The sequence below is a fragment of the Camellia sinensis genome, chromosome 2, assembly GCF_055761805.1.
Source record: "Camellia sinensis isolate YWXY chromosome 2, ASM5576180v1, whole genome shotgun sequence".
Lineage (NCBI taxonomy): Eukaryota > Viridiplantae > Streptophyta > Magnoliopsida > Ericales > Theaceae > Camellia > Camellia sinensis.
Window position 1 is genome coordinate 220,899,634 of NC_138962.1, and position 17,201 is coordinate 220,916,834.

The window sequence follows — 17,201 nt, forward strand, 5'->3', positions numbered from 1 at the left end:
AAGAAGTGCCTCGAAATGTGTGCACACGGGCACGCAAACCGAGGCAATGATGAAATGTGATGAAATGACAAATGGGCTTATACCAACATGAGTGAGCCTCAGCCACACTCACATCGGATGCCGATAGCAGAAAATGAGGTGCCTCGAAATGCGTGCACACGGGCACGCAAACCGAGGCAATGGCAGAATGATGTATTGACATGGAAAATGATAAATGGACTTATACCAACATGAGTGAGCCTCAGCCACACTCACATAGGATGCCGTCGGATAAAAATGAGGTGCCTCGAAATGCGTGCACACGGGCACGCAAACCGAGGCAATGACAGAATATGATGAAATGACATGGAAATGACAAGTGGGCTTATACCAACATGAGTGAACCTCAGCCACACTCACATCGGATGCCGGCGGATAAAAATGAGGTGCCTCGAAATGCGTGCACACGGGCACGCAAACCGAGGCAATGATAAAATGTGATGAAACATGGCAAAAATGATATGCAAGCATGCTAATGGAATTTCAGCAACAAAATATGGGGGAAAACAGTCCCGAAATGAAGCGAAATGACATGAAATGCAAGGAAATGGTCCCGAAATACGAATTTAGGCACCCGAAATGGCCTATAGCTATGCAATGCGTGCACAATATGGACATGGAATGTAAAGACAGAAGCAATGCAGCCCCAAAATTAGCATTTTACTAGTTTATAGCATGGCCAAACAGTGGACAAAAACAGGGCAAAACAAGCATGCAAAAATGGGGAATAAACATGAGATTAAGAAGTAACTCATAGCTACTGTCCTCGAACAGGTTCGGGCCCTTCTACAATATTGAAGAGGGGCCAAAAATATGCACATTTACAGAACTGTAAAATCCTCAAAAACAAACAGAGATATGGCTAAGCTTTTATGTAAGAAAACGGGCCAAAAGATGGCCAAAGAGGCAAGTGGTATATACAATGCCCAAACTGAAAAATTCCCTTCTACAACATTGAAGAGGGACCAAAAATAAGCATATTTCCAGAACTGTAAAATGGCCAAAAAAGTATAAAAATATGCTAGAAATGCAATGCAAAATAAGGCTCAAAAGAGGCTATAACATGAGGTATGCAAAATATTCCACAAATGGCCAAAGACCCTTAATGAAACATGTTAAGAAGGTCAAAATAAGACTATCTCTAGGCCTGCAAATCGTCCAAAAATGGAAGCATAATGGGCTGCCAAAGCATGCAAGAAAACGGTATTTAAGGAGGACATTGAAGCAAGTGCAACATGGAGGGCTCAAACAGGGTTGAGCCCTTAATGAGACATGAAAATGAGCTCAAAATAATGATCTTTCCAGTTTTGGTCGGAGCTCAAATGTACAAGAAAGAAAGGCTAAGAAATGTTGCAAAAAATGAGCTCAAAAGAGGGAAAGTGGACTTACCCTTGAAGATCAATTCTTTTGTTGCTTCTTGGGCCAACTTTGTTGCCTCTTAGCTTCTGGAATTCCTCTCCTTGCTCTTGGAATGGAGTGGTGGTGGTAGAGCTTGGTGTTGTAGTGTAAATGGTGGTGTAGTACTTGAAGCTTTTTAGGAAAATGAGAGAGATGGAGGAGGATTTGTCTCTTGAGGCTTGAAGAACCAATTTTCTAACCTCCTAAAGGGGAGGAGAGGTTCTCTTTATATAGAGAAACCAAAGGGGCAAAGCTTCTCTTGGAAGCTTTGACCAAAAGGGCCAAGCTTCTCTTAGAAGCTTGGAGCAAAAGGGCCAAACTTCTTGGAGAAGTTTTGAAAAGGGGTCAAAAGGTTCAAGCTTCTTGGAGAAGCTAAACAAAAAGGTCAAGCTTCTTGGAGAAGCTAAAAGAGGTCAAGCTTCTTGGAGAAGCTAAAAAAAAGGTCCAAAAGGGTCAAGCTCCCTCAAGAAAAGGTCTCGGTTAGGAGAAGTGGCCGATTGATCAAAAATAGTGGCCGGCCATGAACTTTTAGGGTCCTCCCAAGTGTGTAGATCACAGATATGTGGTCGAAAGTTGGCAACACTAACTCCAAGGTGTTCAACATTAGCCCGGAAGTTGGGAAAACGGGCGCCGGGAGGCTCCGGAGGAGAGATAACTGGTTGCTGCAACAATTGCTGGCCTCCCACCCTTCAGTGACCTTCCCTGTGATAAAACAGAGGTACCTGCCAAAAATGAACGAAAACCAATGCAAAACGAATGTTCCGGGGCCAAAACACGCAGTTCGAGGTCCCGAAAATGGGCTGTTAAGCACCGAAAGTGGCATTCGACCTCGAAGTGGGTTTCTCAGCCCCCAGTGTCCCTCAAAAGGGAGCAAATAGGAAGTATGCCAAAAATCAGAGCAAACGGAGATGGTTATGTGGTCCCGAACCGAGGCACACGGCCTGACGGTCCCGGAAACCGGGAACCGGACTCCGAAATGGGAAAAATGGCCTACGGCCACCAAATGTAGCCTACGGACATTGAGAGATGGTCTACAGGACCTCTCCCTCCCCTCAGGAAAAGAAACAGAGAAAACCGAGTCTGGTTCGCAAACCGAGACAAGGCACAAAAAAGGGTTCGGGAGTCCGGAGGCAGGGCTCACGGCCGCAACTCCGAAACTTCTGAACGAGCACATCATGCAACATCACCAAGCGCTCAATTGGTGACGTCTGAGTCTTGAGGTCGGTCAAAAATGGGGTGTCTACAGTTGCCCCTCTTTGACAGAACTCGGAAGTCATAAGAATGACGGGAGTGAATGTCAAAGCCCAGAGACGACCCATTTTTGACAAGGCCGAAGACTCAGACAAACATACAAGATAAACAGAGATGTGCCCGCAGGCAGGGGCAAAATGCAAATGATAAGGCAAGAAGCCGAACATAACTTATGATCATGCAAATGAAAGCTGTAATGAAGCATACCATGCAACAGTTTTAAGCAAGTGAATACCAATCTAATTACATTTCATGTAGAAGGATGTAAGAAAATTATGCAATTCTCACTGCGTCTCACGTGGAGAAGGCTAAAATCGACTACCGAGAATACCCAGAGTCTAACACACAACATCTCTCTGCGTATCACACATAGGAGAGGAAGAAGGTAAACCTTTCAGCGTATTATACGCAAAAGAGGGAAGGTAAACTTCTCAGCGTATCACACGTAAGAGAAGAAAGGCAAATTCCTCAGCGTATCACACGCAAGAGAAAACTGCTCAGCATATCACATGCAAGAGAGAAAAGGGAGATTTCTCAGCGTATCACACGCAAGAGAAAACTGCTCAGCACATCACATGGAAGAGAGAAAAGATAAGTTTCTCAGCGTATCACACGCAAGAGAAAACTGCTCAGCACATCACATGCAAGAGAGAAAAGATAAGTTTCTCAGCGTATCACACGCAAGAGAAAACTGCTCAGCATATCACATGCAAGAGAGAAAAGATAAGTTTCTCAGCGTATCACACGCAAGAGAAAACTGCTCAGCACATCACATGCAAGAGAGAAAAGATAAGTTTCTCAGCGTATCACACGCAAGAGAAAACTGCTCAGCATATCACATGCAAGAGAGAAAAGATAAATTTCTCAGCGTATCACACGCAAGAGAAAACTGCTCAGCATATCACATGCAAGAGAGAAAAGATAAATTTCTCAGCGTATCACACAGAAGAGAAAACTGCTCAGCATATCACATGCAAGAGAGAAAAGATAAATTTCTCAGCGTATCACACGCAAGAGAAAACTGCTCAGCATATCACATGCAAGAGAGAAAAGATAAATTTCTCAGCGTATCACACGCAAGAGAAAACCTCTCAGCATATCACATGCAAGAGAGGAAAGATAAATTTCTCAGCGTATCACACGCAAGAGAAAACCTCTCAGCATATCACATGCAAGAGAGAAAAGATAAATTTCTCAGCGTATCACACGCAAGAGAAAACTGCTCAGCATATCACATGCAAGAGAGAAAAGATAAATTTCTCAGCGTATCACACGCAAGAGAAAACTGCTCAGCATATCACATGCAAGAGAGAAAAGATAAATTTCTCAGCGTATCACACGCAAGAGAAAACTGCTCAGCATATCACATGCAAGAGAGAAAAGATAAATTTCTCAGCGTATCACACGCAAGAGAAAACTGCTCAGCATATCACATGCAAGAGAGAAAAGATAAATTTCTCAGCGTATCACACGCAAGAGAAAACTGCTCAGCATATCACATGCAAGAGAGAAAAGATAAATTTCTCAGCGTATCACACGCAAGAGAAAACCTCTCAGCATATCACATGCAAGAGAGGAAAGATAAATTTCTCAGCGTATCACACGCAAGAGAAAACCTCTCAGCATATCACATGCAAGAGAGAAAAGGTAAGTTTCTCAGCGTATCACACGCAAGAGAAAACCTCTCAGCATATCACATGCAAGAGAGGAAAGATAAATTTCTCAGCGTATCACACGCAAGAGAAAACCTCTCAGCATATCACATGCAAGAGAGGAAAGATAAGAATTGTAAGTGAAAAGGTGCATAACGATGCAGGTGAAGTGTACATAACAATGCAAGTAATGAGCATAACAATGCTAGAAGATGTGCATAACAATGCAAGCAATGAGCATAACAATGCTAGATAGATGTGCATAACAATGCAACGAATGATCATAACAATGCTAGATAGATGCGCATAACAATACAAGGAATGAGCATAACAATGCTAGATAGATGTGCATAACAATGCAATGAATGAGCATAACAATGCTAGATAGATGTGCATAACAATGCAACGAATGAGCACAACAATGCCAGTGGAACGCGCGTAACAACACCCGTTTGAAACAAAAATACCGAATAAGGGAATACAAGCCTTAAGTAGACCAAATTCCAAACGCAACCTCCGATTTACCTCTCGGAGGGGTCACGATATATTCCAAAAAGGATACACCTCGTGCATGCCGACTGACGATGAGCCACACATCGAAGATATGAGTTGAAAATTCCGCAGAAACATTTTGAACTGAAAAGAGTGGGTTCTCCTTGCACTTTCTTGATTGTACTTCCAAACCGCAGTTACTACCTTTCCTTCCTGGCCATGTTCACAACTTTCCCTATTCTCCAACGGGGTGACAGGCTAGGTTGATTCAGTATCCAGAATCGAGGCGCATTCACATGCTATCTCAATCTATGGGGCTGCCATACAGATTTCAAGCCGAGGGCATGCCTCTGGGTATTTAAACCAGACTTTGGTCTCGGAAATCCCGAACCTTTACGTTCTAGGCATCGGCCATTCGAACTCTAGTTTCCACCGTCGCAGTTGGTCTCCTAGGAACTCATTGCGAACACGGCCAAGATGCCTCTGGCGGGGAATGGTACTCAGGGAGAGCACTTCTGATTACCATTTTGGCTTGAAGCAGACTTGATCTTGAGCTTGAGGTAGAGGCACACTCATACTTCGGAGCCTTGGCAAGACTTGAAGAGGCACACACGGGATGTAGTCTCGGAACTTACTGAAGTTGAAACAAACTCAGATACCCGACATTTCCTCTTTTGCTTTTGCTTTGTAGTCTGGAACCCATATAGCTTCAAATAGGTCCTAGTTCTATTGTTCCGACATGACCCGGGTTGAACCCTGCGATTTTATGAAAGAACAAATTTTGTTTTGTACAAATGTGGAGAATGGCATGGCACTCGGAGCACAAAACGATTTTGTTTTTGAAATTCAGAGATGAGCTTTCGACCAAGTATTGAGCCTATGACTGAACGCAGCAAAACGACGCAACAAGGAAATAAAAGGCACACAACCTAGACACATCGAGTAACACTCGAAACGACTCAAAACAAGAATCGAGATAAAACAAAAAGACACGACACTCAAACGTGCACAGGGAGCCTGTTTCACCGGGTAGTGTTCCCCACCCTCTCTCATTTGTAATCCTCACATCACTCGGCCCTCAAGCTCTGTTTTTCTGAAAAAGCCCTTTTCTCACTTTTTCTCTCATCACACATCTCTCTATTCTTCAATCTCTCATTTTTCATCCCTCCCCTGGGTGGTTGATGGATGAACAGGAAATTGCGGGCTCATGCCCAACATAATCAGCTCGCGGCTATTTCCTTCGGTGACATCTGTCGATGCGCCGGATGAGGGAATGGAGCATCTCGATCCATTCCAATTCGTGCTTCGCACTCGGCTTGATACCTCCCTGCTTGGAGGATGAGAGAACTTTCAGCCATTTGTTGTTAACTTCGGTTATCCCCTTTTTTGGCGGGTAGAGTGCCCTTCTGGCAAGTATGTTGGCAGTGGGGAAAAGGCAGGAAGCCTAACTCAACTGTGCCAGTAGTTCATCATTTTGACCATTTTAGTTTTAGTTTTCTCCTAAAAAAAAAATTTTGACCAAAATGAGAGTTAGATCAACATACTTGTTCAATTTTCTGATTTAAAATCATGCAAGTTAGGCAGTGAGCACTGAGAGTTTTCCTTTTTTGGGTCCAAGAAATGGTCCAGTTTTGAAAATGGAATACTTTTCGAGAAGATTAGTCAACCTCAGTAAAAATTCTCAAAAACTATTTTCGCAAACGACCACTGCTCAACGAGCATGGGACCTACTCTTGAGATGCGCAACCTCGGATCCATGGCAATGGAAAATTGTCCCTTGTCTGAAGGACACTGCATGGCAACGGAATGTTGCCCCTTGTTTGAAATGACACTGCGGCGTTCTGAATGGCAACGGAAAGTTGCCCCTTGTTTGGATAGCACCGCAGCGCATTGAATGGCAATGGAAAGTTGCCCCTTGTTTGAATGACACCGCGATGCATTGAATGGCAACGGAAAGTTGCCCCTTGTCTGAATGGCACCGTAGTGTATTGTAGTCAATCCTCAGAGCGACGAACGCAACCAGACTCTCAGATATAGAGAAGGCAAAGATTATCAGAACCATTACATGGACATGATTGAGTTTGAAGTGTTTTACGGCTGGACTTCAAAATGAAGTTGCCTACGTATCCCAAAGATGGGAATCAAGCCTCACGTAGTTCAGGGTTAAGGTACACTCGGGTATTAACCTCTCCTATTTAGGCTCTAACTTTTGCCAAGGCGCCCGTTGCGGGTTTTCGACCTTGCGAGCTTTGTTCTTCTTTTCTTTTCAATTCTTTTCATTTCTTTTTCCTTTTTTTGATTTTTTTTCGTTCTTTTCTTTGCATCTTTCTTTTTTGTTCTCTTTTTTTCTTTTTGCATTTTTTTGCTTCTTCTTTTTTTTGTATTTTTCTCTTGCTCTAACTTTTGCCTGGGTCGCCCTTCCGGGTTTTCGGCCCAGCGAGCCTCTCAAGGGTAAAAGTATAACAAGTCCATGCCAAATGGTTTTGAGATCCTGGAGTCATCTGAATCCAGGAGAATGGCTGCTGCTTTGCTTTGTAAGCTTCTTCTGATGAGATCTGATCTTCTTGACCTGACTTTGGTGCCTCTTGTTCGAGAGCTGCTTCAAATCTAGCCACACAGGCCTCACATCGTAGTTGACCGTCGAACCTTCTGATTCCAAGTTCAAGGTTTGGAAGCGAAGGAGTTGAGTCTCGAGGCTGAGAGCGATCCTAGGTTGCACAATCTCAAGAGCGATTCCACACAGGTCTTCGCAAGACCGCGCAAAACATTTTGTTTTTGAAAGTTTTTAAGAAAGCGACGAATCGCTCGCGCTGAAGGTAGTGTGAAACCAGTCTGGATCAAGCCAGGGTCCTTCTCAGTACTCACGCTAACAAGCATGATTTCATTCATTAAGGGCTTAGCATGCCTCTCTTTCTCTCAAATGATCAAAGTTTTGCGAATCCCGAGGAATTCCTTCCTCTTCGTTTTCACCGCAGTGTTCAAAAAGTTTTGAAAAACTTAGGTCAAATGCAATGATTTTGGGGTGCAGAAGAGAGCAGGTGGAATGTACTGCCATTTCATTCAAATCCCGGCACAACTAGCACATGGCAGAAGCAAATGTGAGAGTGTGGAAATCACTGCTGTTTCATTCAAAATCTGTTGGTACAACTGGCTCCCTGGCAGAAACAGACTCAAAACAAAACGAAAAGACAAACACAAAACAAAATGGTGATGCCCGAGGTAACACCCCCCGGAATCACCCGACTCCTATACAACAGGACTGACTCGATACAACAAGACAGACCCAAAACAAAAGAGACTGACTCAAAACAAAACGACAGACTCAAAACAAAACGACAAGACTGACTCAATACCCAAGTCAGAATGTAGCATTCACCAACTGCTCAAAACGGTGCGTGCCATACGTCATATCTGGAGTAAACTGAGTGCCGCCCACAGGTGGTTCATCTCTCGATCACATCACGTTATCCCCCACAAATTCACTGATCAAGTGCCGATAGGCTTTGCAGGACTTGGTGCGGGGATGACCCCGTTGTCAAACAAATCTTGTACATCATGGCGCAGACGAAAGCAACTGTCGGTGTCATGACCAGCTCGCTGATGGAAGGCACAGTAGTCGGCTGAGTTGTGCGAGGGAGGGAGGTTCTTTGGTAATGGCTGCGGCTCAAGGGGCTTCAAATGCCCTTTCTTGATCAAAACCTCTAGAGCCTTTGACAAAGGCATATAGAGGGCATGGAAGACCCTCCGACCTCGGGGTTGGTACTTCAAGGTTTGTGGATTTTTGCTGGACGCACCAGCAGGGGGATTAGCAGGTGCTGGCCTAGTTTGCTGATCTTTTCCGAGTGCAGGATTATAGCCGAAAGGAACGTTTCTGATACAACGACCCTTCTCCTGGCTTGCCCCTTGATTCAAACTGCCCCCAACTTGAGTGGCGAAAATGTCGTCCACAGTTTTTGCAATGACCACGAACACTTGCTCTTTGTTCAGTCCCTCGGCTTTCAAAGCCTTAACAGCCAACAGAAGATATTCATGAGGATCCATGTCCACCTCTACCTCGTTCTTTCCACTCGCCTCCACTTTGCCAAGGGATTGGCATTCCTCAAATATAGCTCGTTCCGAAATTGGGGAGCCTTTTGACATGAACTCCCTGGCATGTGATGTGGTTGATGACGGAGCCGATGTCCCGGAGGCCAAACCTATCACAGTTCTCTGAAGATCTTCGATCATTCTCTTCAGCTCAGAAGTCGTGGGCTCACGGGTTAATAAAAATTCTTCCGAAACCTGTGCCATCACGGGTCTGCTGATGATGTGACTGGTGACTGTCGGATCAGATGAACAAAATGAACCCTATCTGGCCCTTTGTCTTACCTCAGCGAAGGAACACTGATTTGCCTTTGAACTGAATTTCCGACCTGACAAAGTCTATCAACACGGATCCAATGTACCCGGGGGATATCGGAGCCTTCTGAAGCTATAGTTCCAGGATTACCCCTAGCAAAAGAGAAAACGTGCAGCATCTCAGCCTGATTTCACCTGAACAGATATGAGCATAGTTGAATGAGTGTGCTCTCTATTGAATTCTGCCCAAAATTCTGCCGGTGAATTGATACCCTCAGGCAAAACTGATTCCCAGATACTGATTGATGCCCGCAGGCCTGATGCCCAAACTCATACACTGATACATGCATTCTTGTAGAGACGCACTCTAAAGCACATAACAGATAAGTGAGAGCCAAAACACCCCTATGTTGGGGTAGGGTTTCCCTGTCCTATTTTGTCAGGAGCTAGGGTTTCACTATGCACGCAGCGGTTTCAAACAACCTATAAACGGGCAAGCAACCTGTCCTAATTTGGAATAGTCACTATGGATCCGAATATGCACTAGGTCGAATGGTCAAAGAGGGTGCCCTGGTAAAACCGGGGTTTGTGTTCCCATACTGGCAGAGCCCACAACCGGTCAGCCTTATGGTCATGCCTTGACAAGACAAGCCTCCGGCAAACCGTTCAGGAATAGCAGATGGCAAACACGGTGTCCTACGCGCACCAATGCAAATGCAATGCAAAGAAACACACAAGTGTAATCAAAAACAGATATCAAGAGTTCGAGTCAAGTTCTCTAAATCCCCAGCAGAGTCGCCAGAAACTGTAACAAGCCCGCGGGGGACCTCGCTACAGCTCGGACTCGACTTGGTGTAGTCACGGTTCTAAGTCTGAACCAAAGAGTCCAAATCCGGCAAATCGTTTTGAGAAAACAGATTTTTGAAAGAAGTGCCAAACATGGACTGCTTTGCCAGATACAGAGTCGCCACCTAAATATTTTATTTTGGGAAATTTAGGAAACCCTGACTCGGTGCCAAAAGGCCACGTGTCCGTCATCACCAAAGTTGCCTCGGCTCGGGAACTTGGGTACGATTGGGGAAGGTCACTTCGTGAGCACCCCCGCTCGCCCGGTCATAGACCGGCCTCTACTAACCATGATATCAATTTTTGAAAACATTGTGAGTTCTTATTCCGGTTATTAGCCTAGGTTACTATGTGATGCACACAGCATATAAGTATAGACTGGATCGCCCGAATTGGAACAAAACATTTCATGCTTGTTTATTTGAAAGATGATTTGCTACTCGCAAGTAGGCTTAAAATGCAGATTTTACCACCCGCAGGTGGGTTTAGAAAAGATGGTTTTGCCACTATCTAGTGGGCTTAAAACAAACAGTCGATGATTTATTCCAATCTAAACAACTCAACCTTCACCCACAGGCATTCAGGCAGATATATCACATAAGCACATAGCCTCATGGTAAGCATGCTATTCATGGCAGTCACTCACACGCATGCGAGGATGCTAAAGCATAGAACTTACCGAGTACTCCAAGCCAAAATAGGAACTACATTAGAAATCATGCATGATCCTAAGTATACAAAAATGCTTAATGCAACCCATGCAAAATGCAACTATAGTAGGCTCGGCTATTCTAAGATGGCATATGAAATGCTACAACTAACATGTATTCAACTTGGAATTGAAAATACAATGCAGTTAGTATGATGCGCCGAGCCCGGTGCATGCAAAACAGATGAATGATGCAAACATGCTGTCATACTGTATGCTAATTTAAACATGCCCTAATCTAATCATCATAAGCGGATAAATAAAAGGGAGAAAGACGTGGGGTTGGAAGACATACATCACACTCACGCACACTTATTACAGTTGTGCCCTCACTCGGAGGGTCCGAATAAATAATACAGTCCAAATATTACAGTCCCCAAAATAAAAGAATATTACAGTCCAAAATATTACAGAATTCTAATTAATTAATGAATTAACTAGAAAGCAAATAAACTGGCGTGCAAGCCAGGGACTGCCTTGCTTCTGGTGGATGATGCATGTCCGGACTGTCTTGCGCGGAAATCCACCGGAATGCCCCAATTAGCCTCTGTTTACACCTGTTATTTTTTGAAAAGCGTGCCAAGTCCCGGAAAGTTGCTGATTCCTGATTTTGCTGCAACAGAGAGCAAGAAAGGGGCATAGCAATGTATTTGCACAAATATATGCATGTCTCGATCCTCGTGCCACCAATCACGCATACCGAGGCATGATGGCAGAGGAGTCGAAATGCACAACTCAATATAGGATGAATGCACATGAAACTACAGCTAAAACCTAACTCCATCATGGATAATCCGGAGTGTCGGTGACTGGGGAATTGAGACACATTCCGTCACTCGGAGTACGAAACATACCTCGTTTCCCGTGCCCGGGCTAACTCATATTCCGGACACGATGCAATATGCATGATATGCATGAAATGCAATTAAGATACAACCTAGTATATATTATGCTATGGAATGAAATGCCTCGAAATGCGTGCACGCAGGCACGTAAACCGAGAAAATACAGAATGCTATGAAAATGCGGTGCCTCGAAATGCGTGCACACGGGCACGCAAACCGAGACGATGATATGTGTCTCGAAATATGTGCACGCGAGCGCGCAAACCGAGACAATGATATGTGTCTCGAAGTACGGCACGCGGGCACGCAAACCGAGGCAATGATATGTGTCTCGAAGTACGTGCACGCAGGCACGCAAACCGAGGCAATGATATGTGTCTCGAAGTACGTGCACGCGGGCACGCAAACTGAGGCAATGATATGTGTCTCGAAGTACGTGCACGCGGGCACGCAAACTGAGGCAATGATATGTGTCTCGAAGTACGTGCACGCGGGCACGCAAACCGAGGCAATGATATGTGTCTCAAAGTACGTGCACGTGGGTACGCAAACCGAGGCAATGATATGTGTCTCGAAGTACGTGCACGCGGGCACGCAAACCGAGGCAATGATATGTGCTATGAAGTACGTGCACGCGGGCACGTAAATCGAGGCAATGATATGTGTCTCGAAGTACGTGCACGCGGGCACGCAAACTGAGGCGATGATATGTGCTATGAAGTACGTGCACGCGGGCATGCAAACCGAGGCAATGATATGTGTCTCAAAGTACGTGCACGCGGGCACGCAAACCGAGGCAATGATATGTGTCTCGAAGTACGTGCACGCGACACGCAAACCGAGGCAATGATATGTGTCTCGAAATGCGTGCACACGGGCACGCAAACCGAGGCGATGATATGTGTCATCGAAATGCGTACACACGGGCACGCAAACCGAGGCAATGATATGTGTCTCGAAGTACGTACGCGCGGGCACGCAAACCGAAGCAATGATATGTGCTATGAAGTACGTGCACGCGGGCACGCAAACCGAGGCAATGATATGTGTCTCGAAGTACGTGCACGCGGGCACGCAAACCGAGGCAATGATATGTGTCTCGAAATGCGTGCACACGGGCATGCAAACCGAGGCGATGATATGTGTCATCAAAATGCGTACACACGGGCACGCAAACCGAGGCAATGGCGGAATACTGTGAAAATGAGGTGCTTCGAAATGCGTGCACATGGGCACGCAAACCGAGGCAATGGCAGAATGATGTAATGACATGGAAAATGATAAATGGACTTATACCAACATGAGAGAGCCTCAGCCGCACTCACATAAGATGCCGTCGGATAAAAAAGAAGTGCCTCGAAATGTGTGCACACGGGCACGCAAACCGAGGCAATGATGAAATGTGATGAAATGACAAATGGGCTTATACCAACATGAGTGAGCCTCAGCCACACTCACATCGGATGCCGATAGCAGAAAATGAGGTGCCTCGAAATGCGTGCACACGGGCACGCAAACCGAGGCAATGGCAGAATGATGTATTGACATGGAAAATGATAAATGGACTTATACCAACATGAGTGAGCCTCAGCCACACTCACATAGGATGCCGTCGGATAAAAATGAGGTGCCTCGAAATGCGTGCACACGGGCACGCAAACCGAGGCAATGACAGAATATGATGAAATGACATGGAAATGACAAGTGGGCTTATACCAACATGAGTGAACCTCAGCCACACTCACATCGGATGCCGGCGGATAAAAATGAGGTGCCTCGAAATGCGTGCACACGGGCACGCAAACCGAGGCAATGATAAAATGTGATGAAACATGGCAAAAATGATATGCAAGCATGCTAATGGAATTTCAGCAACAAAATATGGGGGAAAACAGTCCCGAAATGAAGCGAAATGACATGAAATGCAAGGAAATGGTCCCGAAATACGAATTTAGGCACCCGAAATGGCCTATAGCTATGCAATGCGTGCACAATATGGACATGGAATGTAAAGACAGAAGCAATGCAGCCCCAAAATTAGCATTTTACTAGTTTATAGCATGGCCAAACAGTGGACAAAAACAGGGCAAAACAAGCATGCAAAAATGGGGAATAAACATGAGATTAAGAAGTAACTCATAGCTACTGTCCTCGAACAGGTTCGGGCCCTTCTACAATATTGAAGAGGGGCCAAAAATATGCACATTTACAGAACTGTAAAATCCTCAAAAACAAACAGAGATATGGCTAAGCTTTTATGTAAGAAAACGGGCCAAAAGATGGCCAAAGAGGCAAGTGGTATATACAATGCCCAAACTGAAAAATTCCCTTCTACAACATTGAAGAGGGACCAAAAATAAGCATATTTCCAGAACTGTAAAATGGCCAAAAAAGTATAAAAATATGCTAGAAATGCAATGCAAAATAAGGCTCAAAAGAGGCTATAACATGAGGTATGCAAAATATTCCACAAATGGCCAAAGACCCTTAATGAAACATGTTAAGAAGGTCAAAATAAGACTATCTCTAGGCCTGCAAATCGTCCAAAAATGGAAGCATAATGGGCTGCCAAAGCATGCAAGAAAACGGTATTTAAGGAGGACATTGAAGCAAGTGCAACATGGAGGGCTCAAACAGGGTTGAGCCCTTAATGAGACATGAAAATGAGCTCAAAATAATGATCTTTCCAGTTTTGGTCGGAGCTCAAATGTACAAGAAAGAAAGGCTAAGAAATGTTGCAAAAAATGAGCTCAAAAGAGGGAAAGTGGACTTACCCTTGAAGATCAATTCTTTTGTTGCTTCTTGGGCCAACTTTGTTGCCTCTTAGCTTCTGGAATTCCTCTCCTTGCTCTTGGAATGGAGTGGTGGTGGTAGAGCTTGGTGTTGTAGTGTAAATGGTGGTGTAGTACTTGAAGCTTTTTAGGAAAATGAGAGAGATGGAGGAGGATTTGTCTCTTGAGGCTTGAAGAACCAATTTTCTAACCTCCTAAAGGGGAGGAGAGGTTCTCTTTATATAGAGAAACCAAAGGGGCAAAGCTTCTCTTGGAAGCTTTGACCAAAAGGGCCAAGCTTCTCTTAGAAGCTTGGAGCAAAAGGGCCAAGCTTCTTGGAGAAGTTTTGAAAAGGGGTCAAAAGGTTCAAGCTTCTTGGAGAAGCTAAACAAAAAGGTCAAGCTTCTTGGAGAAGCTAAAAGAGGTCAAGCTTCTTGGAGAAGCTAAAAAAAAGGTCCAAAAGGGTCAAGCTCCCTCAAGAAAAGGTCTCGGTTAGGAGAAGTGGCCGATTGATCAAAAATAGTGGCCGGCCATGAACTGTTAGGGTCCTCCCAAGTGTGTAGATCACAGATATGTGGTCGAAAGTTGGCAACACTAACTCCAAGGTGTTCAACATTAGCCCGGAAGTTGGGAAAACGGGCGCCGGGAGGCTCCGGAGGAGAGATAACTGGTTGCTGCAACAATTGCTGGCCTCCCACCCTTCAGTGACCTTCCCTGTGATAAAACAGAGGTACCTGCCAAAAATGAACGAAAACCAATGCAAAACGAATGTTCCGGGGCCAAAACACGCAGTTCGAGGTCCCGAAAATGGGCTGTTAAGCACCGAAAGTGGCATTCGACCTCGAAGTGGGTTTCTCAGCCCCCAGTGTCCCTCAAAAGGGAGCAAATAGGAAGTATGCCAAAAATCAGAGCAAACGGAGATGGTTATGTGGTCCCGAACCGAGGCACACGGCCTGACGGTCCCGGAAACCGGGAACCGGACTCCGAAATGGGAAAAATGGCCTACGGCCACCAAATGTAGCCTACGGACATTGAGAGATGGTCTACAGGACCTCTCCCTCCCCTCAGGAAAAGAAACAGAGAAAACCGAGTCTGGTTCGCAAACCGAGACAAGGCACAAAAAAGGGTTCGGGAGTCCGGAGGCAGGGCTCACGGCCGCAACTCCGAAACTTCTGAACGAGCACATCATGCAACATCACCAAGCGCTCAATTGGTGACGTCTGAGTCTTGAGGTCGGTCAAAAATGGGGTGTCTACACATACTAAACCAAATATGAACAATGACTAAAAGATTAGCAGTTGATAGATGGTCACACTGATACTTTCCCTTATCACACTTTACATTTTCATGGCATACAAGTCCATGTTACAACTCATTTTCCAATTCCTCTAAATTCTCAAATTCCAACCATGGCTCAGAACCTGGCCAAACAACTCATATGAGACAATAACTCATATCAAACACTTCCCATTTCATATTAGATAAGCATACTAGCTATATCACACAACAACAGATAAGCATACAAGCTATATCATCACTTCCACAGATATGCATATGAGCACTATCACACTTCCAATGACAAGCATATGAGCTCTGTCAACACATTACTAGATAAGCATATGAGCTCTATCTACGGAGTCCATCCCCTATCTCCTCCCAATACATCCGGTTTAGAGGTCCATCCCCTATCTTCCCCTAAACCGTGGAGTACATCCCCTATCTCCTTCAACACAACACAATGCATATAAACAACAATTATACACATCATCACACAATACAATAAATTTAATGTATTCTTTAAATCGTCAATCTCAATGACACATTCCAGTTATTAGTTTCAGTTTGCCTAATCATCATGCATTGTCTACAACAATCACGACTATCCTCCACCGATAGCCCAAAGCAGTTATTTCTATACAGAAAATAAATGCAACAAATGGATGTAAGATCAACATTTCCAACTAGGTGAGTGACATAAAATCCAACTACACCCTTTTATCCCATATATTCCCAATCTCAACAATTCCACGTCATTTCCTCATTTCTCACAATTAATTATCCAAATTAATCAAACAATGTAATTAGGGCATTTTCCATAATTAACATTACAACCCTTAGGTTCCATTTTCATTAATGTTTTAACATTAATTTCACTTTTTCCATGCCAAACATGCATCTAGGCTTTATTTAGCTAAAACCCCACCCTTTGTAAATCTACACAAAAGCCCCAACATTTTTACCAAATTACCAAACTAACCCCAACATCTCAAAATATCAAAATTTAAAGACAAAGTTCATAGAAAGGAGTAGGTTATCCCTATCTCAAATCCGGAGCCCCAAAGGAAAAGATGACAAAACCCAACGTGCTCCAAATCCCGAAATTTTCAGATTAAAATGACGCCCTCGACGATCAACACAACTTTTACAAAGGCCGAAGAGAAGGAGGACACTCTAACTAGATCAAACCCTAGAGAGAAGGGAGTATCTAGAGAGAGAGGCTCTCAAAAGGGTTTTTAGAAAAAGTAGGAGAGAGAAAGAAAAGCAAAAAGTGATTTGAAATCACCCAGCGGATAACTCATATACGTATGACCCGCTCGAGCGGAGGACACGACGCTCGAGTGCCAAGAACAAAAATCTGGGCACGCTCGAGCATAATAAGGCCCGCTCGAGCGCCAAGACACAAGAATAAAGCACTTCCGCTCGAGCACGAAAACCAGTCCGCTCGAGCGCAGATTTCCACCTCCCAGAACTTACACCCAGAAAGTACTACCCGCTCGAGCGCCAAACGGCCCGCTCGAGCGCCACCGCTCGAGCGTAAACAAACCCGTTCGAGCGCAGAAATCACATTTGCAGAAGTTTT